General features: G+C 47.6%; 1 long non-coding RNA gene across 1 annotated transcript; it reads left to right on the top strand.

Annotated features, from left to right (window-relative positions):
* Positions 1-9,300: 9,300 nt before the first annotated feature.
* LOC306669410 lies at positions 9,301-12,878 on the top strand. The gene is made up of 3 exons (XR_013766109.1): positions 9,301-9,420; positions 10,213-10,259; positions 12,194-12,878. It is a non-coding gene; the product is annotated as an uncharacterized lncRNA (long non-coding RNA).
* The last annotated feature ends 1,261 nt before the right edge of the window (positions 12,879-14,139 follow it).

Genomic DNA, 14,139 nt, shown 5'->3' with positions numbered 1-14,139 from the left:
GACTGCTTTTATTTCGTGAGTAAATAACTATAATTTTCTTATTATAAACCTTACTGAACTCATGTTTAGGCAGCTACGAATCTGGATAGCTGTTCCACCAAGGGGTGGTTTATTAACCACTAACGGAGCTCTTTCTCTGAATCTTCACAACAGTAGAGGAAGTTCCAGCCACACAGCTGGGAATATAGCATGCCTGAAGGTAGGCACAAAGTCCACTGTGCTAATGTGGGGAAAGCGGGTCTTTGCTTGCTTTTGAAATATATATATATGTATTTCATATTATATCATCTATAAAAAGCCAAGCATTTTACTTGGAATAAAATTAAAATAAAATTTTAAGGTCCTTTAAGCCTACTTGTGGTGTTGGAAGAGTCTCCCATTTGTTCTGAAGAATGAAAGGAAAATGGAAGCAGACCAGGATTTATGAAATGGCCCATTGTAAGCTCTTGGACTCTTCCCGTTCGTGAAGCCCCCAAAGAGGCTGAGTCCAAAGCAAAGCCAGATTCTTAACTAGTCATTTTTCACGTAGGAAAATACGTAGGAAGATGCGCCTGCACACGTGCACGTGGTCAAGTTCGCTCGCGCCGGGTCCGCAGACTGGGCTGGAGAGGAACGGGACGCGCTGGCTAGCCGTCGCAGGGAGGATCAGTTGTGAGTGCCCCCAGCCTTCAGTGCCACCTGGGCAGTCTTAGCGCCCGCGCTGAGTGCTTCCAGAAGCGGCCGGCTCGGGCTGGCGTGCTCGGGGCTGGTGGCGCAGTCAGGCCGAGGTTCATTCAGGAGGGCCGCGGAGGCCAGCAGCCTCCCTCCGAGGCTGTGCACAGCAGCTGCCTTCCCAGGTGTGAAGAGGAAGCAGGGCTGGCGAAGCCCACGTGCGCTTCAGAGGACCAGCCAGGAGGGCCCCGCGCCGCCCCGGACGCTGATAGTGCGGGTGTCACGGCTGGGAACCCGGCAGCCCCCAGCCGCAGACTGCTAGGGTTAGCCAGGAAATCTCTGTGTTGAGAGCTTCTAGGTGCAGAAGCTTTGCCATTATATCAAAGAATATGCAGATTATCCATTAATATGTTTGATTTTGCGTCCATTATTATAAGAAAGTTGATTTGTTATGTTGTATGCTTGCTCTTACTAAAAATTTGAATAGAATGGTTTTACTCAATTTGAAATTCCTTTCCTAAAGGAGATGTACACAATCAAATAATCCAAAAATTGGAACCTTATATTAAAGGCTACTGGAGGGAATTGTTTCTACTTCGCTGACCTTAACACTAAATTCACTTTTTCTAAAACCTGACATTTGCATATTTATCGCATATTTGCTGATAGATTGAAGTGAAAACATTCATGTTTATAAATCAGCATAATATTTGTAAAAAGCATTTAAACGATTATAAAGCAGAGCACAATTTCAGGGACTGGTTTTCCTTTTGCCTCATCCTCTTTCAAAATCCTCTTTGCATCACACTCGTCACTTCCTCGTGTATCCCAAGAAGGAAAACTTAGGACACTTATTTTATTTTGGAGGCGTTAAAAACATTAAGGTTTGAGGAACGCCGAAGTTTTACTTTGGAATGGAAGTAATGCAGAACCTAGTGCTTCAAACGCTAGAAAGTGTTTACAAGTAAACATTTAAGCTTCTCTCCCCAGCACCCCTCGCTCCTGTGCCCTGTTCACAGATTTTGCATCAATATCCAGTCCACCCTCTCATGACATCTCTGTCAAACACGCACTGCACCCGTGGAAGTGGCCCCCTAGGAGTGTGTGACCCAGTGACCCGAGCTGTGCCAGTTTGTGTAGGTGCACAGGATGATGTTGGCAGAATGAAATTGCCCACGAAGGAGACTGGGAACATGACCCATCCTCGGGAGACACAGTGGCGTAATGAGAGAATGGGAGGTCGCCCTCAGGAAGATGAAGCCAACTCCGATGAAGGTCAGAGACAAACGTAAAGATGCCCAAAGTCTCATCGGAGAAACCCTGGACTGTGGTGGCTTCTCGGTGGTTGTCCTCCTGGGGATAAATCCTATTGAGAGCTATCCTCCCGGGAAAGAATCGATTTTTCTTTCTCATAACAAGTAACCTCCCAGAAAAAAAAAAAAAAAAAAAAAGTTTCTTTTTACTTGAAAAGAAGTCTAAACATGGTAAAAGTTATTGAATGGTCCAATGTAGAGAATAAATCAGCCCTTTTGATATAAGTTCATGAACCCAGATGAATCTTCTGTCAGGGCTTCAGTTTGCTTGACACAGAAACCAGGGGAATCTCAGATCTTATTACGAAAGCTTCACCACGTTCTGCGCGTCAAACAGGAAATACTTGCACCCCAACTGTTGTTAACTCACATTTTCTCAATTCTTGCACCTGAGTTTCCTGTTTGGCAGGCTGCATTCTGTAGTTTTCAAACTGTAATCTTCTCACATATTTTTAGTTTATCATTGGGAACAGGGACAAATACATTCTAATACTTTAAGTATCTTTTCATGATAAGATCTTGATGACTCAGAAATTCACTCTTTCCCTAAGAAAGGTATAATTTGGAAGGGTTTCTTCCTTTTAAGCAATCTTAATAAAAGTACAATTGTATTCAGGTTTTTCAATCATTACACTTAGATTTCATATTTATGAATCTAATGTTCATCCACTCCCTAGTTGAAGGTAGTCTTTTCTTAAGACTTTTCTAGACATGGCCCTTGATCGTATACATTCTGGGTCTCCTTACCCTCTGGTGCTGGGGACCTACCACAGGGCCTCTACTGGGTAAGGCCAGTTCTCTGCCACTGAGCTCCATCTGCAGCCCACGCTTTTGGACTGTTGAAAACGACTACCACACTGGTAAGTGACTGAAGTGTGGCAAAAGTGCCGTGCACACATTCTGATTTGATGGATGACAGTGTGCTCTGTAGACCCAAGCACAAACATTATTTTGTTTTTATAATGATTTTCTTTCAAATCAATGAGCACAGACCCATGACCAGAACCCTACAATGGGTTTCATGATTATGTCAGATGGGTCCCTAGGTCCTCCCGGTTGTAAATCCCCTCTTTTCAGGTGGGAGAGAGAGCATGCTTCTGTGATTTGACAGCCACCAGGAGGCCCTTCTCCTGAGAGCTACATGGCACACAGACAGGTGTCACGCAGGCTCTGGAGGCCAGAGGATGGCTTCTCTGCAAGAAGAGAGAGGGGTGAGAGTGAGCCTTCATTGCAACTCGGCTCCGGCTAGGAAAGCAGAATCCACAGGCAAGAGCAGTCGGTTGGATCAAGTTCCTTAAAGGAGTTCTGTGTCATTAAAAATGTGCCTGTATTCATGCATTTTTAAAAGACACATTCTAAAGATTTTTATTTGTTTTTTTATTTTCTTATTCTTTTTAGTTCGACATGACAGTGGAATGTATTTTGACATATATACATGGAGTGCAACTTCCCATTTCTGTGGTTGTACATGATATGGAGTTACACGGGTCATGTATTCATATACGAACATAAGAAAGTTCTGTCTGATTCACTCTCTTTCCCGTTTCCATCCCCCATCCCTTACCCCCATCCCCCTTGTCCAATCTGGTGAACCACCCCTCCAGCCTATTTTGAGTCAGCATCTGCATATCAAAGAGAACATTTGACCTTTGGTTTGGGGGGAACTGACTTGTTTCACTTAGCATGGTTCCATCCATATACTGGCAAATGCCATCATTTCATTCTTCTTTATAGTTGAGTAATATTCTTTTATAATATATATATATATATATGTATCACATTTTCTTTATTTATCTATTGAAAAGTTAAGCTATGGTTCCATAGCTTAGCTACTGTAAATTGAGCTGCTATGAACATTGATGTGGCTGTGTCACTGTACTATGCTGATTTTAAGTCTTTTGGGTATAGGCCAAGGAGTGGGATAACGATCAAATGGTGGTTCCATTCCAAGTTTTCTGAGGAATCTCCACACTGCTTTCCAGAGTGGTTGCACCAATTTGCAGTCCCACCAACAATATATGAGTGTCCTTTTTCCCCACATCTTTGCCAACATTTATTGTTACTTATATTCTTGATAATTGCCATTCTCACTGGAGAATGAAATCTCAGTGTAGTTTTAATTTGCATTTCTCTAATTGCTAGAGATGTTGAATATTTTTTCATATAATTGTTGACCAATTGTATTTCTTCTGTGAAGTGTCTGTTCAGTTCCTGTGCCCCATTCATTGATTATTATTTTTGATGTTAAGTTTTCTGAGTTCTTCGTGTGTCCCAGAGATTAATGCTCTATCTGAGGTGCAGGTGGCAAAAAGATTTTTCTTACATTCTTTAGGCTCTCTTCATGTTCTTGATTGTTTCCTTTGCTGTGAATAAGCTTGTTAGTTTGATACCATCCCATTTATTGATTCTTGATTTTACTTCTTGTGCTTTAGGAGTCTCGTTGAAGACGTCAGTTCCTAAGCTGACACGATGGAGAGTTGGGCCTACATTTTTTTCTGTAGGCACAGGGTCTCTGGTCTAAGGCCTAGGTCCTTGACCTACTTCGAGTTGAGTTTTGTGCAGGGTGAGAGACAGGGGTCTAATTTCATTTTGTTACATATGGATTTCCAGTTTTCCGAGCTCCATTTTGTTGAAGAGGCTGTCTTTTCTCTAATGCATGTTTATGGTGTTTATGTGGGTTTGTCTCTGTGTCTGCTATTCTGTTTTATTGGTCTTCATGTCGGTTTTGCTGCCAATACCATGCCGTTTTTGTTTCTATAGCTCTGTAGTACAGTTCAAGGTCTGGCACTTTGATGCCTCCTGCTTCACTTTTCTTGCTGAGGATTGCTTTGGCTATTCTAGGCCTCTTCTTTTTTCAAATTCATGACTGCTTTTTCTATTTCTATGAAGAATGTCATCAGAACCGCAACAGGAATTGCATTAAATCTGTATAGCACTTTTGGTATTCTAAAGATTTTTCTTGAAGGAATTACACGGACAGAAAGTAGACTGTCAACAGAGTGATGCTCACCCACCTTGCACAAAGTGAACCCTCCCGTGACCGAGAGCAGCAGAACATGGCCCGAGCCGAGGAAGGTCCTCCTGCCCTCCAACTGCAATGCCCCTCACTTGAAGTACGGCTGCTGATCTGCCCGGACCGCCAGGTTGATTGGTCTGGTTTCGAGTGCACCTTGTGCAACCATGCAGCACCAACACTTTTGCACCTGACTTCCCTCCTGAGATCAGGGTTTTGAGATTCGCCCGTGCTCAGAGCGCAGCGTTGGCGTCTTACTCTTGTGGTGGAGCAGCTGTCCACAGCTTGTTTGTCCACTCTGTTGCACCACCACGTGTGCACCTGGAGTGGATTGCCGAGGCGTGAGACCTGCGTCTATTAGCTTAGGTGTGGCCGGAAATGGGTTCTACCAGTTCCCACTCTCACCAAGAGCTGGACAGTCTTCCTGCGCCAGGTCCTGTCTTGCAGTCTGCAGCTGTCATCGTACCTCGCCGGCAGGTAGAGAGGCATCCTTCCTGTGTTCTTAACCTGAGCTCCTTTTCATGCTCTCACTGGCCACTGAGATAGCCTCTGCTGGGCAATGCTGGTCACTCTTTTGCCCCTTTGATTTGTTAGTTGGCTGCCTCTCACAGATGAGTCTTAGGAGAACTTCACAGATTCCCAGTGTACATCCTTTGCCAGAAATATGAGTTGCCAGATATATGAGAAATATATCCCCTCCTCCTGCACAGCCGAAGGACACACTCTCTGAACGCTCTTTTCTGGTGATTGGAAGTATTTAATCCTAATGTAGCCCAATTAGTCAGTGCTTCATTTATGGCAAAAACTTTTCTGTATCTAACAGCTTTGTTTGGCTCAGCCCGAACAACCTACGACATCTTGATGAATGAAGCTTGCAGGCAGCTCCTTCGTGACTTCCATTAGGCAATTATCCAAAAGGTCGAAACACCTTCAGAAGGAGAAAGAATCAATGCCAGGCCTTAGGACTGAGATGGAGGCACAGACGTGGCAGAGATGCAGAAAAGGCAGCTCAGTCAGAGACGAGTGCAGGCACTGGTGGGAGGCCCAGTGAGGCTGGAGGCTGAGGCCACCGCAGGTGGACGGGGGTGCAAGGTTTTCCAGAGGAATCTAGACAGCCAAATCAATGGACCTCAGTGGTGACTAAGGAAAGGGAGAAAGGGAAATCATGAGTGAGTTCCTGGCTCGAGGGACTGGTCAGAAGGCAGCTGCCTGTGTAGTGAAGAGTGACTTGAGATAGTGAAATTCGGGCTACACAGGGTGTGAGACGCCGTGGCATTTATCTGTGCAGCCGTCTTGTTCTGAAATACCAATCTCCACCGCTGTTTCGTTTTTCTTGTTTCTCTTCATTCTCTGTTTTTATAAGATAATTGACATAGTCAATTGGAAATGAGATCAAAGAAAGAACAGAACTTCTCCTGCCTCGCTCCTCTGCCCACGTGTACCCGGGAATGTGAAATGAGGGACACTTAACGACCCGATCCCGCCGCTCAGCGGGCACTCCCAGTACCCAAGTGCCCGCACCTACTCACATGTGCATCCTGATGGTCAGTTCAGGGCCATGGCCCAGTATCCAGTCCTGAGCCCCTGCAGTTTCCAGGCTCAATAATCAGTCAGTCCTGGACACTGAGGCTTTGGCCTCGGCCTCTGGCTCGACTCTGCTGCCTGGTTAATGTCCCAGCTCCTTCCAGATCTGTGGCCTCTTCATGACTTTGTTCCCATGCAGCTGTGGTCAGCTCTGTTCTTATCAGCTCCCTCCTCTGGGGATTAGGCTTCTCTCATGTGGATAGAACTTCTGAGCCGTCCACACTGAATATTTCCCATATATGGATCCCTGGCTGGAGCTGTCTGCCCACTGCCTACTCACAAACCCGGATGTTGGCAGTTCAGCCTGTTTCATGTGGAACTTATTTCACTTATTGTTGATGTTCCTTGCTTGGACTTTTGACCATTTGGCCTGTTGTTCCATCCAGACCAATATATTAAAACAAAGACCACCACAGCCCAGCCTAGTTCAGAGAGTGCTGTCCGGCATCTTCCCATGAGCAATCCGGGTGCTGAGTCGGCTCGGCCACATTGAGTAAAACCAGATTTCCTGATGGGCCAGAGGAAGGGGTAAGAGTAGACTAGTCCTGGGAGAGTGGCCAGCCTCCAGAGAGTCTCAGGAGTGTGACTTCTGATTGCAATGAGGGTCAATGCAGTTCCGGCCCCTGGAAAACTCAGGAGAAGAAAGAGGCAAGAGAAGAAGGAACGTCGAAGAGTCTAAGCATGTCTTCCGAGGGATATCTTGGTGAAAAGCATGGAGGGAAAAGAATAAATGGTTGCTTGAATTTTGGGGTGACACAGAGCTAAGATGTCACAGTGGGCCTGGTGCCCTGCACACCTTCAAGGACACGCTTCCCGATCCTCCCGTTTTTCCCATACCCGGTCCAGCCCACACACCAGAGCATGTTCCTGAGGTGGTGGGCGGGCCTGCCTTGGAGTGCCACTGTGCAGCTGCCCCGTGGTCTGGGGCCGGGCCTGCCACCCATGAGAGGAGCCATCCACCTGCCCAGAGGGGCAGAGCCTGCCGGCCTGCACAGCTGCTTTGCCAGCCACCTTGACCCCACTTTTAAGGAACAAAGTTGAACTCTGAAATTCTGCTAGAAGGTGCTCATGTAGGAGTCTGAGGACCTGGTCACACCTGGAGGCAGGAAGGAGCACTGTGAAGAGTGTGGGCAGGTAAGCCGGCCCCTCCCCCTAGGTCCCAACGTCCAGCTTTCACTGTCTTGACTGCTATTTTCAGTCCTATGTTTCAGTTAACAGCAACTCGAGCTCTGGAAGGAACGGGTGGGCAGCCTCCTGAGCTGCCTCCAGCCCCAGGCAACGCGTCCAGCACCCTTTCCCTCTGTGTCCCAAGGCAGCGCCAGCGGGCCCCCTCCCTCCAGCCCTGTTCTCAAGGGTGGCTCGGAAGTTCAGTCCGACTGGAAGCAACCCTCCCACCGACCCCAGCCCTGCACAGCTACCCAGGCTGCATTGCAGAACAGGGTGGGCAGATCTGGGACTGGATCAAGAGAAGGAAGAGAGACAGAAACAGAGTCTGGGATCCAAAGGGCCCAAGCACTGTTTGGTTTGGCTTTCGGACATGGCAGCTCGGCAACAGGAAATGTCAGCTTATTAAAGCCTTCCCGGCATCGTCAGACGACAGCCATCATCCCCTTGGCCAGAGTCCCAAGATCACACTGAGGAGAGAAAAACAATGTGAGCCGATGTGAAAGTCTGGATTCCCCTCCCGAGGCAGGAGGGGGTACCAGGCGGGCTGGCTTGGCAAGCTGAGAGCAGAGTTCATCTGATCGCCTTGGCAAGGGCGAGCGGATGTGGAAGGAGCTCTCCCAGGTCTGGGGCCAGCGCTGAATTCCAGTGCTGATCACCATGTGCGGTGTTGGCCTGAGGGTGTCAATGACCGGGGGATAGGTGACGTGGAGATTGCAAAACATGACCAGAAGTGCCACCACGTATTGACGCTGGCCATTGCTAGGTGGAGGGGAAAGTGTTTCCTGCTGGAGTCAGACAGGAGGTACCCCAGGCCTACGGCTTGTGGGTCGAGTTTCCAAGAAGGTTCACTTACCAGGCCGGTTGCTCCTGTGATCTCACTTGTGTGTAGTCTGTGGATCTAAACAGCCTGCCCAGGGCTTTCCCGTGGTGGGAGGGACACGACTTATCCAGGGCTCGGAGCCCGTTAAGCTGTTGGTTGCATTAACAACCTTGGTGAAGAGCACTTCTCTCTGGTGTTCATTCTAGGACCTTGGAGTTTCATCCCTAGGAAGGGGACAGGACGTTGCAGAGGGGACACATTTGCAAGCTGCGTGAAGCTCTCCACCGGCAGCCTGTCTGCCGATGCATTCGATCTGCAGCCTTGTTGCTAGTCGAACCCAGGGCTAAACATGGCGTCAAGCAGCAAACAAATCAGTACAGCCTGTCTTCACTAAGATTCTGGCACTGTCCTCAAACCACCTCCTGCTCCTTGCGAAGTGTGTGATAATGAACAGACACCAGAGTCGCAGCCCACTGGGAGCTCACTCCTGCCTCCTCACCCCCGCCTCCTCACCCCCAGGCTCCCTTTGTTCCCCCTTCTTTCTGTCCCTTTTAATCGCCTCGTCCTTGGGAAGCCAGACCAGGCAGATTTAGGCACCCAGAGATCTGCTGGAGGCAGGCAGGAGGAAAGGACTGATGTCTGTGACGGAGCAGGGACGGTGGCCTCAAGTTGATGCTGGACACGCAGGGTTTCCACATCCCTGCCAAGCCACAGCGAACAGCGGTCCAACTCCCAGGCTCGCAGACAGGCTGCGGCTTCTGAAGCTTCATGGATCCCGACTGCCCTTGACAGCATGGCCTTTGTCCCCTTCATTTCACACGTGCCCGGCTGCCCAGGGCTGCTGTCCTAGCGCTGTGTCCATGGCTCCCAAGGTAACGCCACCCGAGCACCCACTCTTCTTTATTTGTTTGTGAGTTAAGGATTTAGGATGCCTTACAATGGGTGAGCTACTGAATGGAGTGGGTCATGTTCATTGTGATTCAGCTAACTGTATACAACTCCTGCCACGACATGTGCAGGTCACTGGGCGGTCGAAGGGAAGGCAAATTAAGAGATAACTGAGCAGCTTTCTGTAAAGGAAAAACTAAATTAAATAGCCCTTCTCTTAGTAGGCCAAACTGCTATCCTGAAGATTAAAACTGATAACTAGTCTTCCTTGGTAGGATCCATATGTTGTTGTGTAAGTGAAGACTGTCAGAAACAGAAATGATCTCTTGGTGACTTCATTAGAAAAATAGAAAAGAGAGTACATGGGCTAGTTCACTCACTTCTGGGAATGCCAGGGAATCCGACTGTACATTACAATGTTGCAGAATGTCCAGGGGAGCCCCACGGCTCCATCCCGACCCTGCTGTCCGCAGAGCCACCACTGGCCCTGGACACTGAAGAATGCTGCGCATGGCACCTGCTTCTTCCAGTCATTAGATTCAGAGCAAAAGTCCACAGGGAAGAGGTGTGATTGACAGTTCATGATTTGTATGTGTGCATCCTGGCTGTGTGGAAAGCTAGGAAAGCTGTTTGTGGCATTTCAGCCTCTAAAGTGGGGAAAGAGAGAGACAGAAAGAGAGAGGGAGAGAGAGAGAGAGAGAGAGGAATATCGTTTGCCACAATGTTTGTAGCTTTGCTCCAAATGCCCAGAGCTTCCGTCACTCTTCTCCTCTCAGGGTCTGGACCGCTAATGGATCCACTAGTGCCGCTAATTCTCCAAGATGTAAGTAGCATGAGCAGCCAGGTGAGCAAACTTCTCTTTTTCTGAGCTTGACTAAGTCAGCAACACTGGTGGTGACGAGTAAATGATCTGGAAAACATGTCCAAATCATGTAGACACTCCTTCCAAACCCCAAAGCCATTATGCAAATGTCCTGCTCCAAGTTTCTAGTGGCAGGATATTACGGTGGGCCACCTTGCCCTTTCCTAGACCCAGAAGGCATGTTTTGAAAATCCCCACCACCGGATGGGTGCTGCTGACTTTCGTCTTGCCTCAGTCTCCCATGTGGCTCAGTGAGGTGTGACTACTGATACTGTCATTGCTTAAAACTTCAGCACTTTTTCATCAGGGATTTTTTTTGCATTTTTTCAATTATTGCATCAAAATACTTTCAACCTGGGTTAGTGAGTTTTTAGTGTCCTCTTGTATCGTGTGCCATGGGGAGACCATCGGAGAGCCGGCCCTGCTCTGGGTCTGTCCTCCATGGTGTTCAGACCTCTGCTTTCACTGAGCTCTGTTATAGCAGGAGGGAAGAGGCAGCCATCGCCTCAGAACCAAGGAGCACAGCAGGAGCCCACCCATGAGGTGGGCAGGCAGTGGTGGACAGTCTCAGGGACAGCGTGATGTGTGAGCAGAGCCAGAACAAACTGGGAGAAGCACAGGCTTGGGTCTCTGCAGAGCAGGCCAGATCCATGAGATGATCCACTGGCATGGGCTCAGGAGCCTGGTCACCTAGGGGCCACCGCCAGATGGCTCTCAGAGTCACATGTTTGGGTCTCAAACGCTTTCCTTCCTTGCCACAGTAACTGAAGTCTTTGCTTCATTACTTGGCCTTGGACACTCTGGAATTCCCCATTGAAATCTAGCACCCAGTTTGGCACATAAACTCCCTCCAGCAACTCTGACCAACATGAAACACCCCATCCATCTAGGTTTGTAACTGTAGTCAGCCCCGAAGGCCAGTTACAAAGTCACGTCTGAGAGGAGAGAGTGTATGCATCCACACACACCTGAAGAATGTGTGTTAGAACAGATTCTCAAGGAACCAGATCAAGTAGGACAGAAGGTGATTTCAGCTGATCCCTGGTTATCAGTACACATGTGCTTTTGTCAGGGTCTGAGTTCAGTCGTGAGCTCAAGTCATGGAAGTGCTTCTCCTTCATTTGCCCAGATGCTTTGAGTAAAACCTAAACTGCAAAAAGTGGATGTCAAAAATTCCTTGGACTTTTGCAGAAGAATCCAAACATTTGGGGAATTCTGCCTGGTGCAGTGCATTAATCCCATGTGGTCCACATGCCGATCACTAACTAGCATTCCCTCTGGAAGGTTCTGACGTGTCCTTCAAGACTCTGAGACATGGATTTTTGAGAGATATAGTGTCTCACATATACACACACAATAAAACGTTTATTTATATAATGCAACTGTCCCGTGGATATTTTCAATATAAGCTTGAATTGAATGACCAGTGTCTGAAGAATACCTTTGTTCCTAAAACTATATATACATGACTGTGTCATGGGGTTGGTCCCAGTTTACAATTCAATAAAGAAAAGAAAATCAATGTAAGAAACTAAATTTCTTAAGAATTGGTGAATTTTCTCCTAATAACATTTTATGTGCCTTAATACGTTCACTATAAAACAAAAGTTTAATTTATTTTTATTTTGCAAAATATCATAGATTGAAGGAATTATCATTGCAATGATTTCTGTGATGATAGAATAAATACCTGGCCAAGTAATCAGCTTTCAATGAAAAAAAAAAAAAAAAAAAAGTCCATAATATCTGTCCGGTAAGACAGATATTTAAATGCTAAAATCCTAAATGAACTTGTTGGAATAGTAAGAAATTCAAGTATAAAAATCAGTTTTCCGACGACCGTGCAATTCTTGGGCGGGTCCCAGATCACTTAGGACTCCTCGCTTCTGCTCCAGGTGTTTCCGGGTCACGCCCACACCACAGACCTCACCGCTCCAAAACGCTGAGGTCAGGCTCTGGCGCCACACAAGGGTCCCCCGGATCCGAACTCCTCAAGTGCTGGTCACCTCAGAGCGTCTTCCGCCTTAGTGTCCAGGCTCCTGATGGCGCCGCCGTCTGGCTTTCTCTAAATGCACCCCGCTCCGCCTGCTTTCTGCAGCACTCCGCCCGTCCTTTCCTTTTCCTCTTGGCGTTAAAGCGGATCCCTGCACGGTGGCGTCCTCGCCCCTTCCCTGTCTCTTCAGTGCTGCTTCTCCAGAGTCACATCCAGCCTCTCATCCCTGCGGTTGATCTCCGTGCTCTGCTGACAGAGCCTGCACGCTCCTCCGCTGGGTGCGCATGGAAATCAGCAGCTTGGGTTTGACTCTAATGTGCTTTCTTGCTTCCCTCCAGAAAATTCGCCAGCTCTTTGTTACAGTCCTGTGGGTTCTGAGTGTTGACTTTGCTCTTCCTCCTCGACCCTACTTGGAAGCGGGGTTCTTTCTACCCTCGACGCAGGTCCTTTGCTTCTTTTCAACCTGACGGGCTGTGGCCAACCTGACCCCTGTGGTGTGCCTTGGAGCTGGGGACGCAGAGCATGGACGCACTCCTAGGTCTTCTGCGTGAGTGCTGGCTGTGTCTTCCACGGGAGACGGTCGCTTCCTCGGAACGGAGTCTTCTGTTTATTTTTTAACACCCTCATGATGTCTAAAACTATAGACCTCAACTCCATGACGCTCTCCTTGAAATCTAGTATCTAACATAAGACCCACAGGCCCCAGAAAGGTAGAAGATGAGCTTCAGAAAGTCGATGCCAACCCACCCCAAGACGGAGTTCTGCAGCAAGAATGCCAGGAGGCGCCCATCTGTCCGCAGCAGCGCCACACTGCCCAAGAAACCCGGTCTGAGGCTGGACCTCCAGCCCAAAGAGACCAGCTATCAGATTCTGTTCCTTTCAATGCTTGAGCTCAATTACACAAGGTTTGGGGATATAAAATTCCACAAAATGTCTTCACAATCCATTTCCCTGCCTAAAGGCAGAATTTGTCATTAAAAAAAAAAAAAAAATCTCTTAGCAGATGCAGTCCAAGGACCACTAAAGGTCTCCTGGGAAAGGGATTTCAAAACTTCCTTCAGCATCCTCTCACGTGAACGGCAAGTACTACATTACATTATCACACACACACACACACACACACACACACACTCATACGCACTTCTATTTAGCAGAAATCAAATAAAAGTGCAATTTACCTTGCTTTTACTCTCTACCAACATTATTTAAAATTATGCTTTATTTGAATATGAAAATTAAAAACAATACAATTAATTTTTTATGCTTTGCTGACATGAACACTCATAATCACACATCTTGGTCACAGAAACAGATCATATGCACTGTTAGCCTGTCACGTTTATTCTTTCTTTGTGGGGTTGGAAATGGAAATTAACACCCCAGCCCTGACCCATGGTATTGAGAAACAGCCACAGGAAAGTTCCTGGACAGACCACAGAAACCCTGAGCCCTGGAGGTCCCCAAGGGCTTCCCAGAGAGGGCGGGGTGGGGCCTGCGCCTTCCTCCTCTCAAGGCCAATGTCCCCTGGTGTCCAGGACTCTGTCTCTTCCTCCCAGGTGCCCAGGCAGTTCGCTCTTGCTCTGCAGCAAAGGATGGGTGATTCTGTGATGTGCACTCTCCAGGTCCAAGTGAGACCATTCCACAGTGTCCCTGCCTCGTCGCCAAGTATCCCTGGGAAAAGATGGAAAATGACGAGTAGACTCTGAACTCAATCTCCCAACAGTGTAATTCCTCAAAACAACGTTTTATAACCTAGAGGACTGCTCCTGAGCCCATTTATGTAGAGTCCAAGGGCTGAGTCTAAAATAGCAAACCATTTTTGCTTTTCTTCGGCACGAATTATTATTT

Source organism: Sciurus vulgaris (assembly GCF_902686455.1).
Source record: "Sciurus vulgaris genome assembly, chromosome: 9".
NCBI lineage: Eukaryota > Metazoa > Chordata > Mammalia > Rodentia > Sciuridae > Sciurus > Sciurus vulgaris.
This window is presented reverse-complemented; position numbering and strand designations above follow the sequence as displayed.